The 18,448-nt window shown below is 35.3% G+C and overlaps 1 long non-coding RNA gene across 1 annotated transcript in view; it reads left to right on the forward strand.

The window, feature by feature from the left end:
• LOC141415633 (uncharacterized) overlaps nt 1-17,834 on the forward strand; it is a 55,711-nt gene extending 37,877 nt beyond the window's left edge. The window contains exons 2-3 of the long non-coding RNA XR_012440623.1: nt 8,430-8,549; nt 16,836-17,834. This is a non-coding gene — a long non-coding RNA (uncharacterized lncRNA). The remainder of the gene's footprint in view (nt 1-8,429; nt 8,550-16,835) is intronic.
• Nucleotides 17,835-18,448: the final 614 nt, after the last annotated feature.

The following is an 18,448-nucleotide window of genomic DNA, read 5'->3' on the forward strand; positions in this document are numbered from 1 at the left end:
CAGACTGATGTGACTGAGCAGTTTGTGGTTTGTAGCAGTGGGCTGTGCAGTGTGACAGGCTATAAATCAGCCCTCCTCTGACTTTCCTCAGACAAGTCCTAGAGTCTTCTCTCCTGTGCACTGCCCATCCCTTTATCATGGGTGCTGCAGCTTAGGCCCCAGTAAAGTCTCATCCAAGTAGTTTTATTGCCTTCTGTGGACTGGTAGAGGAGGCTGAACATAACTGGTAATGAAAAGAACAGACAACTCTTAAGGCTGCTAACCCCAGGCATACCCAGCAGCTAGAAGGCAACTGGAGAGTATCAGAGAGCAGCTGGAGGAAGAGATTGCAAATAGCTGAAACTATGAAGGACTGTGGAAGTGTTGAGATGGCAAGAGATTGCAGAGAGCTGAAGGCAAGGGACTAGGGAGGGCTGAGAGTGTCAAAGATAAGAGGCTGCAAGATCGTAGAAGGTGAAAAGCTATGAAAACAGAAGGATGTGGAGGAGCTGTAGAGAGTGCCTGGCTCCTGCTGCTGAAACAGCTCTAGAGTGTAGTCATGAGTTGAGCAGCCACCAGAGGTGCTGAGAGAGCTGTTAACAGTAGATGCTGGGTGCTGGGTTGCAGGCATTCAAAGCACAGGGTTGTAACACTTAGTTGCTAAGGGCCAGGGCTACTCCAAGCTCTGAGTCGCTGACACTGTGGGAGTTGCACTTTGCCTGTGTGTTATTTCTGTCCAAGCAGAGGGAAGGAAAAGTCAGCCGACTGGTAACATAGCTGTTTTCTGTAGGCAATCAGTGTCAGGTAGTCAAAGACAATATATTGAGTGGTTAATCCACAGTATAGTATTTTAGCAAAGGCACATGCTTCCATCTGTCTCAAAAAGTTTTAAAGTAAAGGAATGTATGCTGGGCGCCAGTGGCTCACACCTGTAATCCTAGCGATTTGGGAAGCAGGTATCAGGAGGAGTTGGATTTGAAGCCATCCCAGGCAAATAGTTCAGAAGACCCAATCTTGAAAATGCCCAGCACAAAAAAGGGCTGGCAGAGTGGCTCAAGTGGTAGAGTACCCACGTAGAAAGTGTGAGACCCTGTGTTCAAACCCCAGTGCTGCCAAAAATAAATGAATGAACAAATAAATGCAAAATTTACAAAGAACTTTTAAAGTTAAATAGAACAATAAAAGATAAAAGTAAAAAGATCAATGTTTGTGGGTTTTTTTAAAATATAAAATTGTCCTCTGTATCTTTCTCATTTGGCTATTTCTGAGTCATATCCCTTATAATAAGCCAGTAAAGATTTTAAAAATTAATCAATAATTATCAGGGCTTAGGAGAGAGTGTGAGAGGGATGAACAGGCAGATGAAACAGGGTTTGGAGGACCAAGGAATTATTCTGTATAATGATGAAAACATGTCACTCACTACAGTTATCCAAAGTTGTAGAAAGGACAAAATCAGGAGTGATTCCTAATATAAACTATGTACTTGGGGTGATAGTGACATGTCACTGTAACAAATGTGCCGCTCTGATGATGTTGGTGGTAGCGGAGGCTATGTGAGAATTCTCTGCACTTAATGCTCAATTTTGCTGTGATTCTAAAGCAGCTCTAAAATAGTCCATTTAAAAATATTTAAATTTCTTCAGCTTCTCTGTGCTATGAGTTTTCACCTTTGATATATTACTGGTGTTTTTATCTTTATTGTCATGTTTAACATTTTTACTATAGTAAAATGCAAAGAAAAAATGAAAAGCAATTATCTATGACTCTTTCAATAGTAACATAGCAGGTGTTTTCATTTCTGCTTATTACTTTCATATTGTTTTTATAAATCATTTATTTTGCACAGTTTATGTAAAGTATAAATTACAACCTATGAGTTTTTCCACTTGAAATTGCATTCCAAGTAGCTGTCACCACTTAGTCTCACAATCCTCATTTTTTACAGCTGTGTAATATCCCATCGTGTTAATGCAGCATAAGTTAGGAAGCCCAGCCCTATTGTTGAATGTGGAATTCCATTACAGATAGTACTGCACTGAATACTTTTGGGGAACATGTATTCTTGCTTTTTTGGAATTATTTCTCTAGGAGAAATTTCCAAAAAATGACTGTAGCAAGGGAATGAAAAAACTCTTTGCTTTTGCCATATAATGTCCCAGTCTTTTCAGAAGTATTACATTACTCAGCACTGATATAAACAGGGCAAAAATGTGTTCATTTAACTATAACTTTTTCTTTGGTTTGATGGCTCTAATGACAATTTATTACTCACTATGGAACTTTGTTGTGGTATTGGGGATTGAACCCAGGGCTTTGCATATGCAAGCAAGTGCACTACCAATTGATCCATGCCCCCAGTCCTTTTGTTTTTTTGTACTTTGTTTCTGAGTTAGGGTATCACTAATTTAGTGCTGTTGTACTAGACCCTTGATCCTTCTGTCAACACCTCCTGAGTAGCTGGGATTATAGGCATGAACTATCATGCCCAGTTTAACATGGCAATTTTTAAACTTATTCAATCATCATATTAAGAATTTGGCTTTGAGACCAACTGGTTAGTAACTGACCAATACCATGCATGCAAAAGTATATAGTTTTGAATGCTTTAAATAGTCTTATTTCTGAAAGTAGTTTTACTGTGAAACTGTACAACTGTTAAAATAATTGATCTGTTTAGCATAACTTTCCATAAATATTGCAAACTTTAGAACAATTTCTGTTTATTAAGCTAAATTACCAATTAAGAAGTGTGAATTAACATTACTAAGTATGACAAAGAAGGGCAGTAGCAGCCCTTCAAATTTTCTGAATTGCAGATTTCACTTTTTCACTGTTACAATGTAGACAAGTCTTCAAGAATACAGGTTGAATAGGCTGGCTCTGCAAGGCAGCATAGATTTAGTATTTAAAGTTCAGTCAAATACCAAAAGGCCCAGAGGTTTTCTTCTGCACTAAAATAGCAAATCCTATTATTTTGAAAACCAGAAGAGAATGGAATACCTCATCATTTTATCCACACAATTTCTTGATGTTTTCACAAGCACAGCAATGGGTAACATTGCTTTTTACCGTGGTTTTACAGATTAGTTGAATCTACAGCAAATTTTTGATTATGCTTGACAACATTAAGTTGATAAAATTCTGTTGATCAAAACTAATATATTTCTACCAATTTGAGTGATGCCAAATGTATCCATGCTCCAAATAAACACTTATCAACATGGTCTGGCTCAAATTCATATCCTTTCTAACAAGGATATGAATTTCATAATAAATTAAGTTAGAGATTCTTTTAGCTTTCCAAGATTAAGTTGTTGGTTGCCTTAAGGGAATAGCAATTTGTATGTCATTTTAGAAAGTTTTGTTTTGAGTAAGCAGTATTAAGCTTCTGTCTAAATGTTGTTCTGAGGTTGGAACGTGAAACTGACTTGTGGCACACATACATGGGAAAATTCAACTGTTTTGTTTTTCTCAGCTTTACCAAAGTCGACAGTGAATATCTATAGGAAAGAATAAATACCTGAAATTGATTTTCCCAGAGAAATCAGCCCTTTGCATTGATAATCAATCTTTATGAATACAAAAACCTTGCTAAAATAAATCATCAGTTGGATAGACTGTTCTATTCCAAGTAATAAATGTATTTTATAACCTATATGTGACATATTTTATAAGCTATATGTGATGACTTAAAGAAAAAATAGTCAATTTTAATCTCAATTTCATGTACCAAATCACATAAATGCACACAGAATTACCCAGTATTAAAGTTTGGAAACAGTACTTTGGAGGCAATTTTATGCCAAAAATAAGTGATACCTTTTAAAAAGAGAGTTCCTTTACTCCCTTGATTATGTTAGCAATATAACATGTTAATTTTGCAAAATGCTTGAGAAAAATTGTTTAAAATGCTCATTAGGTGTTTATCACTAACTTATGGCTAAAAAAAAATCATGTTTTTTTCCCATTCTCACATCACTGAAGCACTATGGTAGTTTATTTTTTAATGGAAGCACAGAATGGAATGTTTTGGTTACACCCGCTCTCTCTCTCTCTGTCTCATCTCTCACATGCATGCACACTTAAAATGTTTAAATAAGAGTTGTAGTTATTTTGTGATATAAAATTTAGGTGTCTAGCATAAAAATTATACTTTTATAAATAGTCCTTAATGTCAGTATAGAAAGAAACTATCACATTCTTGAATTTGCTTAAGTTTGGATTCACTGTAAGTGCAGTGAGTTAGTGATTTCAGTGACTCAGAGTTTCTGTCTCTAGCATGGGGATTTATTTTTCAGGAGACGTACACACCATGCTCATGACTTTGCTGAGCTTGCTGTTAGCCCTCCCTGCATTTTGCTATGCGGGTAGCTTTTGCAGCTGTAGAAGCGTTTGGATACCATGAGACATGTAGAATACAGATCGGTACTCAACAGATAAGATGTAAGGCTAGAAATGCAAAGATTTGAGGATGAAATTTGGTATTCAGGGCACATCCTAGAAATTTGTCTCTAGCTCAATGTGCAAAGTGAACCCCTATTAACACTATAATTAATGGTTTCAGTAAGATGAAAAAAACATACCTTGCTTAGGATACATTTATTTTTTGGAAGAAAAACCATAGAAAAATTTCTCTTCTGGGTCCTCGTGAAAAAAATTCTATATAATTGGATGGAAGTATTCTCAGTATGACTGATCAGCACATGCTGTGACAGAAATAGTAGACTATTTTACAAAGTTCCTTCCATGTAAACTGACATCATAAGTTAGTAAGTTTAAATTAGAAATAAGGGCAAAATAGTTTCTGCTGGGTATTGAGGGGGGGGAGCGGGAGGGGGTGGAGTGGGTGGTAAGGGAGGGGGTGGGGGCAGGGGGGAGAAATGAACCAAGCCTTGTATGCACATATGAATAATAAAAGAAAAATGAAAAAAAAATAAAAAAAAAGAAGACTGAGCCATATCACCTTACTACAAAAAAAAAAAATAAGTTAGTAAGTTTAGCAGGGTGCTGAGAAGAGGTGCACATTCCAAATTTGCACGGGTAGAAATGGAAGAAATGGAGTGGGCTTTTGCAAAAGGAAGGATCTCAGTTGAGACTTAATAAAAAGCACATTTAGTTGCTATATTATATGATTTGTAAAAATTCTCAAGTTATCCATTACAATTACTCTTCCCATTTGATAAAATTTATAGTAGAGAGACGTCACTTTTTCATACCATCTAATTAATTGGTAAGAGATTCAATATTCAGACGGGTCTAGTGGAATTCAAAGTACAAATTCTTTACATTGTACCCATACATTAGGTAGATAAAGAGTCAGATACAATTATTCAGAGGCAGAATTTTAAAAATATTTTACTATTTAAACATAACTATTATTTGAATCCTCAAGGCTAAGATGTTAGTGATCATGCGATGTTTCACTATGCAAAGCTCTCAGTTATAAAGTATTACAAATATTAAGTCTAAAATTATTTATTTTCAGTTATAGCAAAAACTTGCAGAGTTTATATCTCTATCAGTTATATGTTCCTATAAATAATGTATTCAAATGATCAATTCTGGTCAGGAGAAAGATATTGTACCAAAGCTAATTATTATCTCCCTTACAGATGTTAATAACATTGCAGCCGAATGACATTAAAGATGAAGATCTTATAGCTTTAGGGTTTCAGAGGTGATGTAGGATATATTAGGATATTATTGCTTTTTAAAGTTTGGTATATAAAAAAAGCAAAGAATGTTCTGACATTTGAAAGCAACTAGGTCCTTATCCATTATTAACTCACATAAGAAAAACAGCTGTGATGGCAAAGGCTAGATACCTACACACAGGCTATAAATACAGATAAATAATTCATTTTTCTATTAATTTTGAATTTATAGCCTGACTGGTTGAACTCCATTTTTCCTTTTCTCTGAAGGGCAAAATACTTCATCACCAATAGTAAAGACATAAAGTACTCAGTAAGAGAAATAAAATTTACTGTCCACATATTTATCTTATTTGAGTAATCCCTTTTTTTGTAGATCCCATACCATGGCTTACCAGAAAGTACTCAAAAATCATGCCTTTTCTTGTGTGCTTTTTATTGTTTTTGGGTACTGAGCATGCCAGTCAAACAATCACTGTTCTTCATCCCCAGGCCCAAATCAAGCTTTTTCTAGAGATAACCTTAAGTACAGTTATTTTCCATTACATTAGGCAACTTGTGATTTGAAAACTGCCCAAAGATCCATACTTGGTGCCACCAAATATTGTCCTCCTTAACAAGTTTCCAACTCCCTAATTAAGCATATTGTCTGCTGAAATTTTCTTAGTGCGATTCAAATATATTTTTCTATAACTCACAGTTTATCAATCGAAGACTACAAAACTAAAGGTCAAAACTTGGTACGTAATTCAAGAATATCCTTTACCATATCTTCTAAGATATCTAAATTTGAGGCTCTGAAAGAGACCCATTCTGAAGAAAAGATTACTCACATAACAAATATTTATCAAAATGCTGCTTTAAACCAGAATGAAGATGCCAAACAATCTGGTGCTATCCTGTTGCTCATTGAGGGTAGGCATGTACCAATAATGGAAATGAATACATCTAAACACACTCAGCTTGCCTGAGGTGGAATATATATCATCTATGAAGAACCGTCTCACACCAAAAGAATGAACAACCAAAAACAAAACCAAAAAACCCAAAAGCATAAATTGATGTAATTTTGGGTTATTTTCCCATGGGGATTATCCCTGCCCCAAATTAGCATACATTTTTGCTATAGCTTAGTGTTCAGAGCACAACTGTGGCAGAGCCATGATAGAAGTGGCAAGGTTTAACCATGGCATGTAGCTGAAGACAAAAATCTTTGGCACATGTTTCTGACCATGCAGAAGAGAGGAGAGTATTCTCCCAAACCACATAGTTTATAAATGAAACAATGCAGAAAACTGCTGTTTGGGTGTGCTAAATCTTCTCCTCTATGCTTCAGAGTACAATGAGCTATCATGAAAACAAATGCTTCTTAAAACACTGAATATGTCTGTTTCTCCCAGTTAACTGTTGTTTTCTGGACAGTTGATGCTTTCAGAAGCTACAATCCTAATTATGGATAACTTTATTTATTGTGAGGTAAATAATAGATTATAAAGAGTAATTAAAGCCCTTTTTGAAAAAATTATTAACATAATGTGATAATCACATCTAATGGATTCATTTCAACATGTCCTTCTAACAAGAATTATTGCTGGGCAATTTTCAAGAACTTTCTTCCTATCCGCAGAAAGTGTGAATGAACTTCAAGAACCTCATGCAGTTGAAGTATAATAAATGATATACTTACATAATAATTTATTGTCTGTGTGGAGGTCTGTTTGTGTTTAGCTTATTAAAAAGGGAAAAACTGAACCTTTTGGAAAGGGTTTATTAAAACTAATTTCATTAAAAATTTTTTTCTCACCACCTGTGACTCTGTAGGAAAATAAAAGGAACAAATGGAAGAAACCACTCTACACACAAAAGAAGTCCATTTCTATTGAAATGGGTGTTGTTTTTACCAGAAGAATGCAGAAAGCTAGCAATCCACTGGAAAAGTAGAGCTGCCACTTTAACATAGCATCAGGTTGTCCATCCCTGAGGCTATTAACCTCAATTATTACAAACTCTACAAACAATGATGAAATTTGATAGAGTTGATATTTATAATCATTTTAGAAGTGCTTTTAATCTATTTTTAAAACCCCACTGAATATTTAATAGACAAAATAGGAAATTCACAAAAACTAGCAATTCATCTAAAAAGAAAGACAAATAGGAACACTGGGGAACACATTAGGAAAATGATCAACCTCAGGCATAGACAATCCAACAAACAACACAATAGGAATGAGATATAATGCTTCTATTAAACTGGTGAATTGGTAAAAAGTATACCAATTGTGGGAAAGAGAACACTTCCATACACATTCATTTACAGCTTCTGAGACTCTAAATTAGAGCAATCTTATATATGCTATTAATTCATAAACCATAATACAGGTGCTCCTTGACTAATGATGGGATTAAGTACCAGTATCAATAAATTTACGGTAAACTGAGTATGTTGTAAATTGAAAATGTATTTAATATGTCTAATGAAAATCATAGCTTAACAACATGGTAGATTATCAGTTGCTAATCCTTGTGTTTATGGGATGATTGGGAGCTGTGGCTTGGCTTACTGCCACCTCCTAGTATTCTGAGAGAGTATTATACCATATATTACTAGCCTGGGAAAAGACAAAATTCAAATTATGGCTTCTATTAAACACATATTGCTTTATGTCATCCTGATCTGCAAAAACTGTAAATTGAATCATTCAAAGTCTAAGACCATATATATGTATTTAAGATTTAGGATCTTAAAAAATTGACTAAGTAATTTCATTTTAAAAATTATTTTCCTCTCAGATGAGTGAGCAAGATGGTTACTGAGGAAATGCCTTTGATAATCATCTCCCCACAGTTCTTTCAAGCTGAACAGCCATTCATCATACTCCAAACTTACTTCACAAGAGCTAAGGAAATCAGGTGAGAGACCTTAGTGCTTGCTTTCAGTATTATAAAACAAAAATACATACTGAGGCGAGCAGGAGGTAAGAGAGAGAGAGAGAGAGAGAGAGAGAGAGAGAGAGAGAGAGAGAGAGAGAGAGAGAATTAAGTCCAGTTTTTCCACTTTAAACTCAGTACCAGGCCGCCATGGTTTAACTCAGTGTTGAACAAATACCTATAATCCCTACCATGTGATAAATACCCAAGGACTGTGTGGCTGAGACAGCTTTAGTACAGGTGGTTGACTGCAACTACCACCTCTTAGACTTAGGCTGCAGAGCGGGGAGCATTACTCTACCCTTTGGGTAGCAGGGCATGGAAGCTATTTGTTGTGGAACCTGGTGCCTGGCCTATTGCTGTGAAACCTAGTACCAAGTAGAACTGAAGGCTCCATATACAGGCCAAAGCTCAGATATAGTGAACCATGGAACCTTTGTGCAAGTAGAGAAGACTGGAGTTTTGTCCCTCATTAGTTTTACTCTTAGAAGGGGCCTGGGAAACCTGCTTTCCTCCTGAAATTGTGCAGGACCCTGAGGCTGTGAGACTAAGTGCACCCTACTAAAGTACATCTTACTGTCAGTGTTCATGGCCAATGCTTACAAACAAGCTCAAGAACTGCCTTGATGTTCAACAGGGACATGTGCCTCAGTGGAATGGAACCATGTTTCAACTGGTTTCTCCTTCAGCTGGCTGTAGTGTGCACCTTGGTGTATCACTGAGACTATGAAGTCCTTGTGGCACAAATTAGCATGGCATCAAACTCAGTGGCCAAGGGACTGCCTTCACCAATAGTACCCCGATACTGGGCAGTGTAGTGTGGGGAAAGACCCCATTCATTAGGGGAAGGACAGGGTAGTCAATGTTAAGACTTTGCCTGGAACTTAGTGCTGGACTGGTGAAACCTAACACTGATTAGATGTTCATGGCCCTCATCTCCTGGCCTGCCTACAGACAGAGCCTCTGGAATAGATCTGGTGCCAAGGGAAGACAAACAGTGCCAGTTGATATGAATTCTATTCCAGTCAGCAGTTAGAGCAATCAGAGGCCACAATCCACCTCAGCAATAGGCAGCCTATATCTGTTCTTATTTTTGCAATAATGTTAAGTAGCTATCATTTCAAAACAGCTTGTTATAACCCAAAGATGTTTTTTCTAAGCTTCCTGGTAACCACAAAGCCAAAATCTCTAATGGATAAACCAAAATAATAAGGAAGTAATCAAAATATATGGCTAAAGTAAATCAATTACACACAAAGGAAAACTATAAGAAAAGGAGAAAGAAATGAGTGGCAACAGAACTAGAAAATAAGTTATAAAATGGCTGCAGAAATACTTTATAGATAATTACCTCATTTGTGAATGAATTAAATTCTTTTAAAAGATATGCAGAGACTTATTGGATTAAAAAACAGAAACAAACAAGAAAACCCAATCCAACCCAACCAAACCAAAACAACAACAACACAATAATAACAAAAAACAATATCGGTACAACTATTTGCTGCTTATAAGAAACTCATCATTCCTCTGAGGACATACATAGACTGAAAATGAAGGGGTGAAATAAGATAGTCTAAGCAAATATAACCCAAAAGAAAACAGGAGTAGCCAATTTATAACAGGTAAAATCATCTTTAATTTAAAAGTGGCAAAAAGAGTCAAGGGAGGTCATTAGATAATGATATAAAAGGATCAATTTAACTTGAGGAAATAATTCTAAATCTATATACACCTACACTACCAAAGTGATCAACAGATTCAATGCAATATCTATCAAACTGCTCATAACATTCATCACAGAACTAGAACAAAATGTTTCTAAATTTTATACAGGACCACAAGAAGCCCTGAATAGCAAAGACATATGAGCAAAAACAACAAAGCAGGAGGCATTACATTATCTGTTTTCATAATATACTATGAAGCTGTAGTAATCAAAGCAGCATGGTACTGACAGAAACACACATGTACAGACTAACAGAACAAATTAGAGAGCCTAGAAATAACTCACATTATCTGTTGCCATAGTGAGTTTTGACAAAGATGCTAAGAAGATGCACTAGAGAAAGGACAGTCATTTCAATAAGTGGTTCTGGGATAATGGGATATCAAGATGTAGAAGAATGAAACTGACTCCTATCTCTCACCAGTTACAAAATTAAACACAAAATGAATTAAAGACTTAAATGTAAGATCTGAAATTTTGAAAATACTAGAATAAAACGTAAGGGAAAACCTTCAGGACATTGGAGTGGGTAAGGATTTTTTTCCAATAGCTGAGAAAACAAAACCAAAATACAAGAATGGAACTAGATGAAACTAAAAAGCTTCTTCTCAGCAAAGCAAACAATCAACAGGGTGCAGAGACAACCTACAGAGTGAGAGAAAATATTTGCGTTTGACAAGGGATTGATAGATAACATGGCCAGAACTAGGGAGCATGTTGAGTGAAACAAGCCAGGTACAGAAAGAAAAACAAAACAAAACAAAAAAATCACTGCTGATCTCTCTCACGTGTGGGATCTAAAAATGTTGATCTCATAGAAGTTGAGGCTCCAATGGTGGTTGCCAGAGTCTGGATGAGTAGGTGGGGAAGGATGAAAAAAGGTTAATCAGTTGATACTAAGTTATAGTAGATAGGAAGGAGAGGATCTGTTGTGATTTGGCACAGAAGAATGAGTATAGAGAGCAATATTGTACTGTACATTCTTAAAAGCTGAAAGGAAGGGTTTTGAAAGTTTTCACCATAAATGATAAATGTTTGAGGAGAAAGATATGGGTAACCTGTTTTCAGCATTATGCAATGTGTGTAAGTATCAAAACGTTGTATGATATCCCATTAATAAGTACATTTTAATGTTTTCATGTATTGATTAAAAGTGAAAAATATATTCCTCTCAATATTATAATTCGTGATTATAACATTGGAAAACATAAAATAGTGTTAAAAAAGGTCAATTAGACAAAAATTAATGTAGATTTTATGTTTACTATATAATTATGATTTAAAATTTTTTGATAGAAAATATTTACTTAACATTAAATAAGTAGCAGGTTACAAAATTATAAATGCAATAACTTAATTCTTTTAAAATATAGATACAAGAGTCAGAAAGGGGATTGGAAATCTAAAAGTTAGTTAGCACAAAATTGAACCTTTGGGATGAGATGGATCAAATAAATCTGCAACTTTATGTCCTTTCACTAAGGACTGTGGAGTTTGGTGTGGCACAGAGCGACTGTATACATATCTGCATGAAAGTCTTGTAGGTTCTTCAGGAGCTTATCCTTTCTTCTGCCATAGGAGCATCTTAAATTTAATGAGATATGTATAATTTTACTGGCATGGTGTGTTCTTTGGTCAAATAACAAGTGGGAAAATCTATGTCCCACTTGATTATAAATTTCTGAAGATAGGATTCCAAAAGTAAAGGAACAGAAATAGTGGCAAATGTTTTAAGTTCCAAAAGAAGAGGAGTCTCACTGGGTGGAGCCCTTATTTGAAGATGAAAAGAGGACTGGATTTAACAAAGAGAAAGTGCTTCTATTCTTTACTCTGTCCTTTTGGCAGATCAAGATTTGTGGGCTTGGCAACTTACAAAATTTTGAGTCCCCTTTTTTGGTAAAAGAATGAAAAGTTAGACAAGAAATTGATATTTATTTTGAATGAAAAATAAATACCTCTTTTACCTTTTTTGGTAAAAGAATGAAAAGTTAGACAAGAAATTGATATTTATTTTGAATGAAAAAAGACATCACTATGATTGACAAATTTTCAAGGGCTGAAAAATAATAAATCCATCACAAAATTTGAAAACCATAAATGGTTTTATTTAGCTGCCTCTACAATTTTATGCCTTTTTCTTAGTATTTTTGTCTACATCTTCTTTGATCTCAATTATTTTAACAAATTATTTTCTCTAGGGAAATGAGACAGATGATAAATATTAATAATGTTTGCTCAAAACATTATTGATAAAATTCAGAAAAGTTTTGGCTTCAAAACTCATCATTGGTAATGTAAAGTTGTCAAAGTTTGGATAACCTCTATTGAGTTTTTTTCAAGTACAAACTGGTATGAATTGTGCCTTATAAACATGGGAAGTCTAATAAATTGAATTTTGAATTATTCCCAATCATGAAGGAAAATGTGTTCATAATTGGATAAGCTGAATTCACAAAGTTATTCACAATTAGAGAGAACTTAGGTTTTGATAAGAACCTGAGCCTCTGTTTGTAATTTTGCATACATAGATTGTAAAATTTTCTATTTTAATCCATTTTCCCTCCCTCACTGTTAGATACTTGTTGAGGTGAGTAACTTAGGCTATATTCATATTGCAATGTTGTTCTGGTCCTGGATCTTCAAGATACAACACGAATCGGTTGGCACAATGGAAATTAGGCGTATTCCTAAAAGCTATTTCTATACCAGACAGCTAGCAATACCTTATCTCTAAGGAGATATGGCTCTGAATTATACATACATACCACCAAATCCAGTTAAATGTGGGGTTTTTTTTTTGCAATTTAATTTCCTATTAGTCAGACTCCAAAGTTGTTCTGTTTATTTCAGAGGCAGAAAGGTTGTCATGAAAATGGCACTTGAAAGAGAATGCTTGCCTCTATCTAAAAAAATCGTATTCTCTCAAATTTATAAAAATAAGTCTTGTGAAGCTAGCGTGAGGGATCCCATAAATGGTGTTGGAGTGGGACCCTTCAATGAGGGGATCAGACTAAACTTCACTAGTTTTTGGTAAATAAACTCTGTGTTCTATAATCACATTTGAGATAAAGGCAAGTTAAGAAAGCTCAATGCCATGTCCTTCAGATGAATAGTGCAGCAAGGACAAAGATATGTCTGTATATTTTAAATGTGAATCCCAAATTACTGTAAAGGGTGTCAGATAGTAAAGAGCCAATTAGTATGATGGCACTGATAATGAATACTCTCAATGAAATACACAGAATGGAGATCTACATGTCTTTTCTCAAAAATACAGTTATGTAAGATCATTAAATATTTCTTAAATCAATTTAGTTCATTTTCATTTCATTCATTTTCAAAAACATAAACCCTTTCAAGAAATGATTTATAATGTTATTAAATAATGGAGGTATCAGCTTAAGTTTTATATGACCACCTTTCTGACTACTTTTATAAGGAAGTTTAATCAATGCTTTCAAATTCCTTAGGAGAAAGTAATTTTTGAAATGATTTCACTTAATTGTTTAATAATAAAATGACTTAAATGCTTCTCAATGATACTGTCTTTTCTGTAGTTCCATTGTACTGATGTGTAACTCACTACTAAATGTATTTCTAATTCCAGGGTTACTGTGTTTTTATGGAGTTAAATTTTTGTCTAGAAGGACTGGTTAAAAAGTGAATCAGTGAATTAGGGGTAAAGGAGGAAATTGTAACATTCCTTAGTCATACTATTCTGGTTTTAACCACATTTTACTTGATATCAGATAAAATCCACATTAATTTTAACCACCTGGAAAGAAGACTTCATTTCTTTTCTTATTTTCTTTATTGCCTTTTATTATGCTCCTACTATGTGCTGATTACTCTGGTTATCAAAACTGAACAGAACCCTGCTAGGTCCTTGTGAGCAGGACCACGTTTTATTCACTGTTATATTTCTTTTGCCAAGCACAGTGTCTGAGGATGAGATACTCATACATGTGTTATTGGCATCCTGCAGCTGATTCATAGGAGAAGCTGGTTTCAGTTTTAACTTTGAGAGACTGTTTAGTAAAATATCTTAATGGGAAATAGAGACAGTGAGCTAGAGCCAGGAGGGAGTGAAAGAGCTACAGAGAGTATAGTGTTCTGTGTAAAATGTGAACAAAAAAATTGGGGATAAAGGGTGCTTAATCTAGGGAGGAGTAATAATAAAATCAAGCAAGAGAGGACAACCAACAATGAAACAGGAGGCTGACTCCAACCAAAAGAGATGATGAGTGGAATTAGCATTGAGGTGGTAGGAATGACACAAGGATGCTGAAGATTTATGTATATGAAACATGCATGTGTTGATATTTGAAGGAAGGGAATATAACATTTGCCTTCCCCAATCGTTTAAGAGAGACTACACAGTGATTTGTTAACTATGTATTTTGGTGTAAAAGCAGTGTCAACTAGTGTGTACAGGCTAAGCATTCCTTATTTTATTGTATTTTTTGTTATGTTTTGTTTTTTTCTAAAGTTCATCCATGGGCTGGGATGTAGCCCGGTGGTACAGCGCTTGCCTAGAATGCATGAGGCCCTGGGTTCGATTCCAGCACCATAAAAGAAAAGACAAAAAAAAAAGTTCATCCATCCATGTTTTTATTTATTTTTAAAATGTTTCTATTAGTGTATGATTGTATATGATATACAAGAGGTTTCATTGTCACATTTCCATATACACATATAATGTGCCCCAGTATGGGTCAGATCCTACAATAATCTCCCTTTTTTTCCACTACCCTTCTTGAAATGAAATTGACAGGTTTCAATGTTCCATATTCATATATGTATAGAAAGTACTTCAACCATATTTACTCTCCTTTGTGCTCATTTATCCACCCACTCACTGCTGCTATTACCCTCCTCTTAACATGACCTTTTACATTCTGTGCTTCATTATTTTAGTGTTTGTTTGCTTATTGTTCAGTGGGATTTTTGCCTTGGTATTTTACCTATAAATACATTGAGCTTTAGTCAGTTGAATCTCCTCTATTGCTCTTCCTTATCCTTTTCCCTCCATCCCGCATTGTCCCAAAGTTTTCAGTGTTCTTCATTGTGTCTTATTCCTACACAGATGTGATGTATTTCAATATTATTCATTCCCTATCATTCTTTTCTTCCTCCCATAGTCTCCTCTAACAGTTTCACTTTTGCACTTTTAGAAACATTCTCTCTCTCTCTCTCTCCCTCCCCCTCTTTTTCCTTCTCCCTCTCCCACTCTCTCTCTCTCTCTCCCTCATTTCTCTGCTTGTATTTGTATCAATCTTCCACATACAATAGAAAACAGAGTATAACTTTATTTTAAATGTTTGGGACCAGAGGTGTTTTGGATATCAGAATTTTTTCAGATTTTGGAATATTTGTATATACATAGTAAAATATCCTGTGAATGAAATTCAAGTCTAAATACAGAATTCATTTATAGTTTATATGCCCCTTATGCATATAGCTTGAAATTAATTTTCTATCGTATTTTTAGTGTGGCTGCATTTTGACTGTGACCCAACACATGAGGTTAGGTGCAAAATTTTCCATTTGTGGCATCATTTTGGTGCTCAAAAAGTTTCAGATTTTGGATCATTTGGATTTTTTTGTTGTTGTTGGTACTGAGGCTTGAACATAGGATATCACACTTGCTAGGCTTTCTAAGATTGCTAGGCTTTCTAGGCTTGCTAAACAGGTGCTCTATGACTTGAGCCACTCCATCAGTCTTGTTTTCAAGATAGGGTCTGGAAAACTATTTGCCTCTGGCTGGCTTCAAATTGCAATCTTTCTGATCTCTACCTCCTGAGTAACTGGCATGAACCACTGGGGGCTGCCATCATTTGGATTTTTTGATTAGGGAGGGATCCTCAACTTGCAGTGCTGTAAATGTGAGGCATGCATTAGAGAAAAAGGAGAACTCAAGGAGAGTGATAAATGAGAACAGGAGGTACTAACAAGACAGAGGATCCCATCCCTTATTCCCAAAATCCTTGTTGGGAACCAATTTTAATTTATCTAGGACATCTTGATTCCACAAACTGGAGGCTATGAGGCTATTTCATGTATTGAAGGAGGAGTTAGAAATGTTTGGAATTAAGTGAACTAAGGGTATTGTCTCTATCTTGAAAAAGTTTACAGGTTAGTGATTGAGAGATGCACACAGAGCGTTCAATAAATTCTACAATAAAAGTGTTTTCAACCTGCAGTGTGAATTCAATGGGAACACAGAAAGTGTATTACAATTCGCCTATTGGGGAAGAATGTTAGGGAGACTAAAACAAGAGTGGGAGTCTGGAAGGATTATCCAGGATTTCTTAGGAGGGACAATGAGAAAAGGCATTCTAGCAAAAACGAAGAGTGCAAACTTATGGAATTATGAGAGAACAGACTGAAAGTGACAAAATCTGGAAATGGAGACAGGGAGACAGCTTGAAAAGTGATGAGGCAGGAATTTGATCTTATCACAAGGAAATTCCACTATAGCATGTTTTTACCCATGGAAGTGACATATACTTCAATACATGTCTGTTTTGTTTTACTAGCATGTTTCTAAGACTTCCCTTGGGGGAGAGCAATCAGAATCTGAGATGGTACCAATTAAGAAGATGAAGACTTTAGAGAAATGACTTACTGTAATTGTCTGCACTCAGTGGAAAGGTGATGTTTCTGTTATTTCTGCTTCTTGATTCTTTTCTTGAAAAGGCTATGGATATATCTTTTGTAATATGTTTTGCAATTTGACCCAATTTGCACATTTCTTTTCCAGGCTTGCCTGTTTTATATCAATATTTTTTTCACAAAAAGACACAATGACAGATTATTTTCACTTGTCCATCCATCCACTCTTACAGGAAAATCCATATTCCACTTTCTGCTCTCACAAATGAAATAAAGACACCATGAGAATGGCATGACTGAAGAATGTTACAGGAAATCTATAATGTGGATAAAACCTCTAGGTTTAGCAGAAAGCAGCCAATCGAGAGTTTTAATTTTTTTTCTGTAGCAAAAGTTATTACAAAACTTGGATAAACTTCAAATAATGTGAGTGAAACAATGAAGGAAGTTTTATTAAATTTTGTCTAGGTAGCCAGGTTTATGATATCCTTTTTGTTGTTGTTCTAGGTGGTTCTGAGACACACCGAAGGAATGTACACATTCTTAACATTTTTTAAACTTTAAAGCCACAAATTTTATATGTCAGTTCAAAATCAAATTCTTAATAACTCATCTCTACTATCAACTCTTCTGTAAAGCTCTTCCTGATTGTATTCTATTCCATGTTCCTCTGAATGGCTGATTAGGAACAGCATATATGGGCAAGACAGAAACTCCAGGAATTTTGATGAGAAGCTGAAAAAGCTTTGGGACATAAATGATCCTAAGGCAAGAGAAAATGAAAGCACAGAAATTGGGACTGAGTCATTGGGCCAGTTTGGATAAGGGAAAAGAGAGTATGTGATTCTGAATATATCACAGCTTGCATGTATTCATAATTGACAACTAATGTGAGGAGGTATAAAAACACTCAAGTGAGAACATTTAAGGAGAATGTAGCTAGAAAGTAAGAGCCCTGTGTTTAACAGAATTGATACTAAAACTCTAATCATAAAAATATAAACAGGAGAAAAAGCCCATAGTCACAGATATTAGTGTGCACATCAGCAACAAGTGGCCCACGGCAAATAACAGGAGGCAGTGACATCTCCTTCTAATGAATGCACAGGAACACTTTGAATTAGCTTAGGAAGAAAAGGAATTTATAGGAAAGATACCAAGCCATCTCAATGCAGGTTTAAGTAACTGTAAGGAAGTCAGAATTGAAATTGCACTGGGTGCCAACTTTTACCAGGGAAGTTACTGTACTCAGGGGACTTTCTAGGTCTCTCCTGTCATTGAGTTTATCTACTCTGACTTCATTCTGTCATGCAAAAATCATGAGTTTCCCACATGATAGACAATATGGCTGTTGGAAACTCCAAGGTCTTATCACTTATTTCTGTAGAAAAATCTCAACCTTGCCTAATCTAGTGTAAAGTCACAAAAGTCAAGTAGAAGCCTAGTTTGAACTACATGCCCAGCACCAAGTGAATCATGTATATGGGGATTGGGAGGTAGAGATGCTTTAAAAAATATATAACCTTTTAGAATTCAT

Source organism: Castor canadensis, chromosome 13 (genome assembly GCF_047511655.1).
Source record: "Castor canadensis chromosome 13, mCasCan1.hap1v2, whole genome shotgun sequence".
NCBI classification, from domain to species: domain Eukaryota; kingdom Metazoa; phylum Chordata; class Mammalia; order Rodentia; family Castoridae; genus Castor; species Castor canadensis.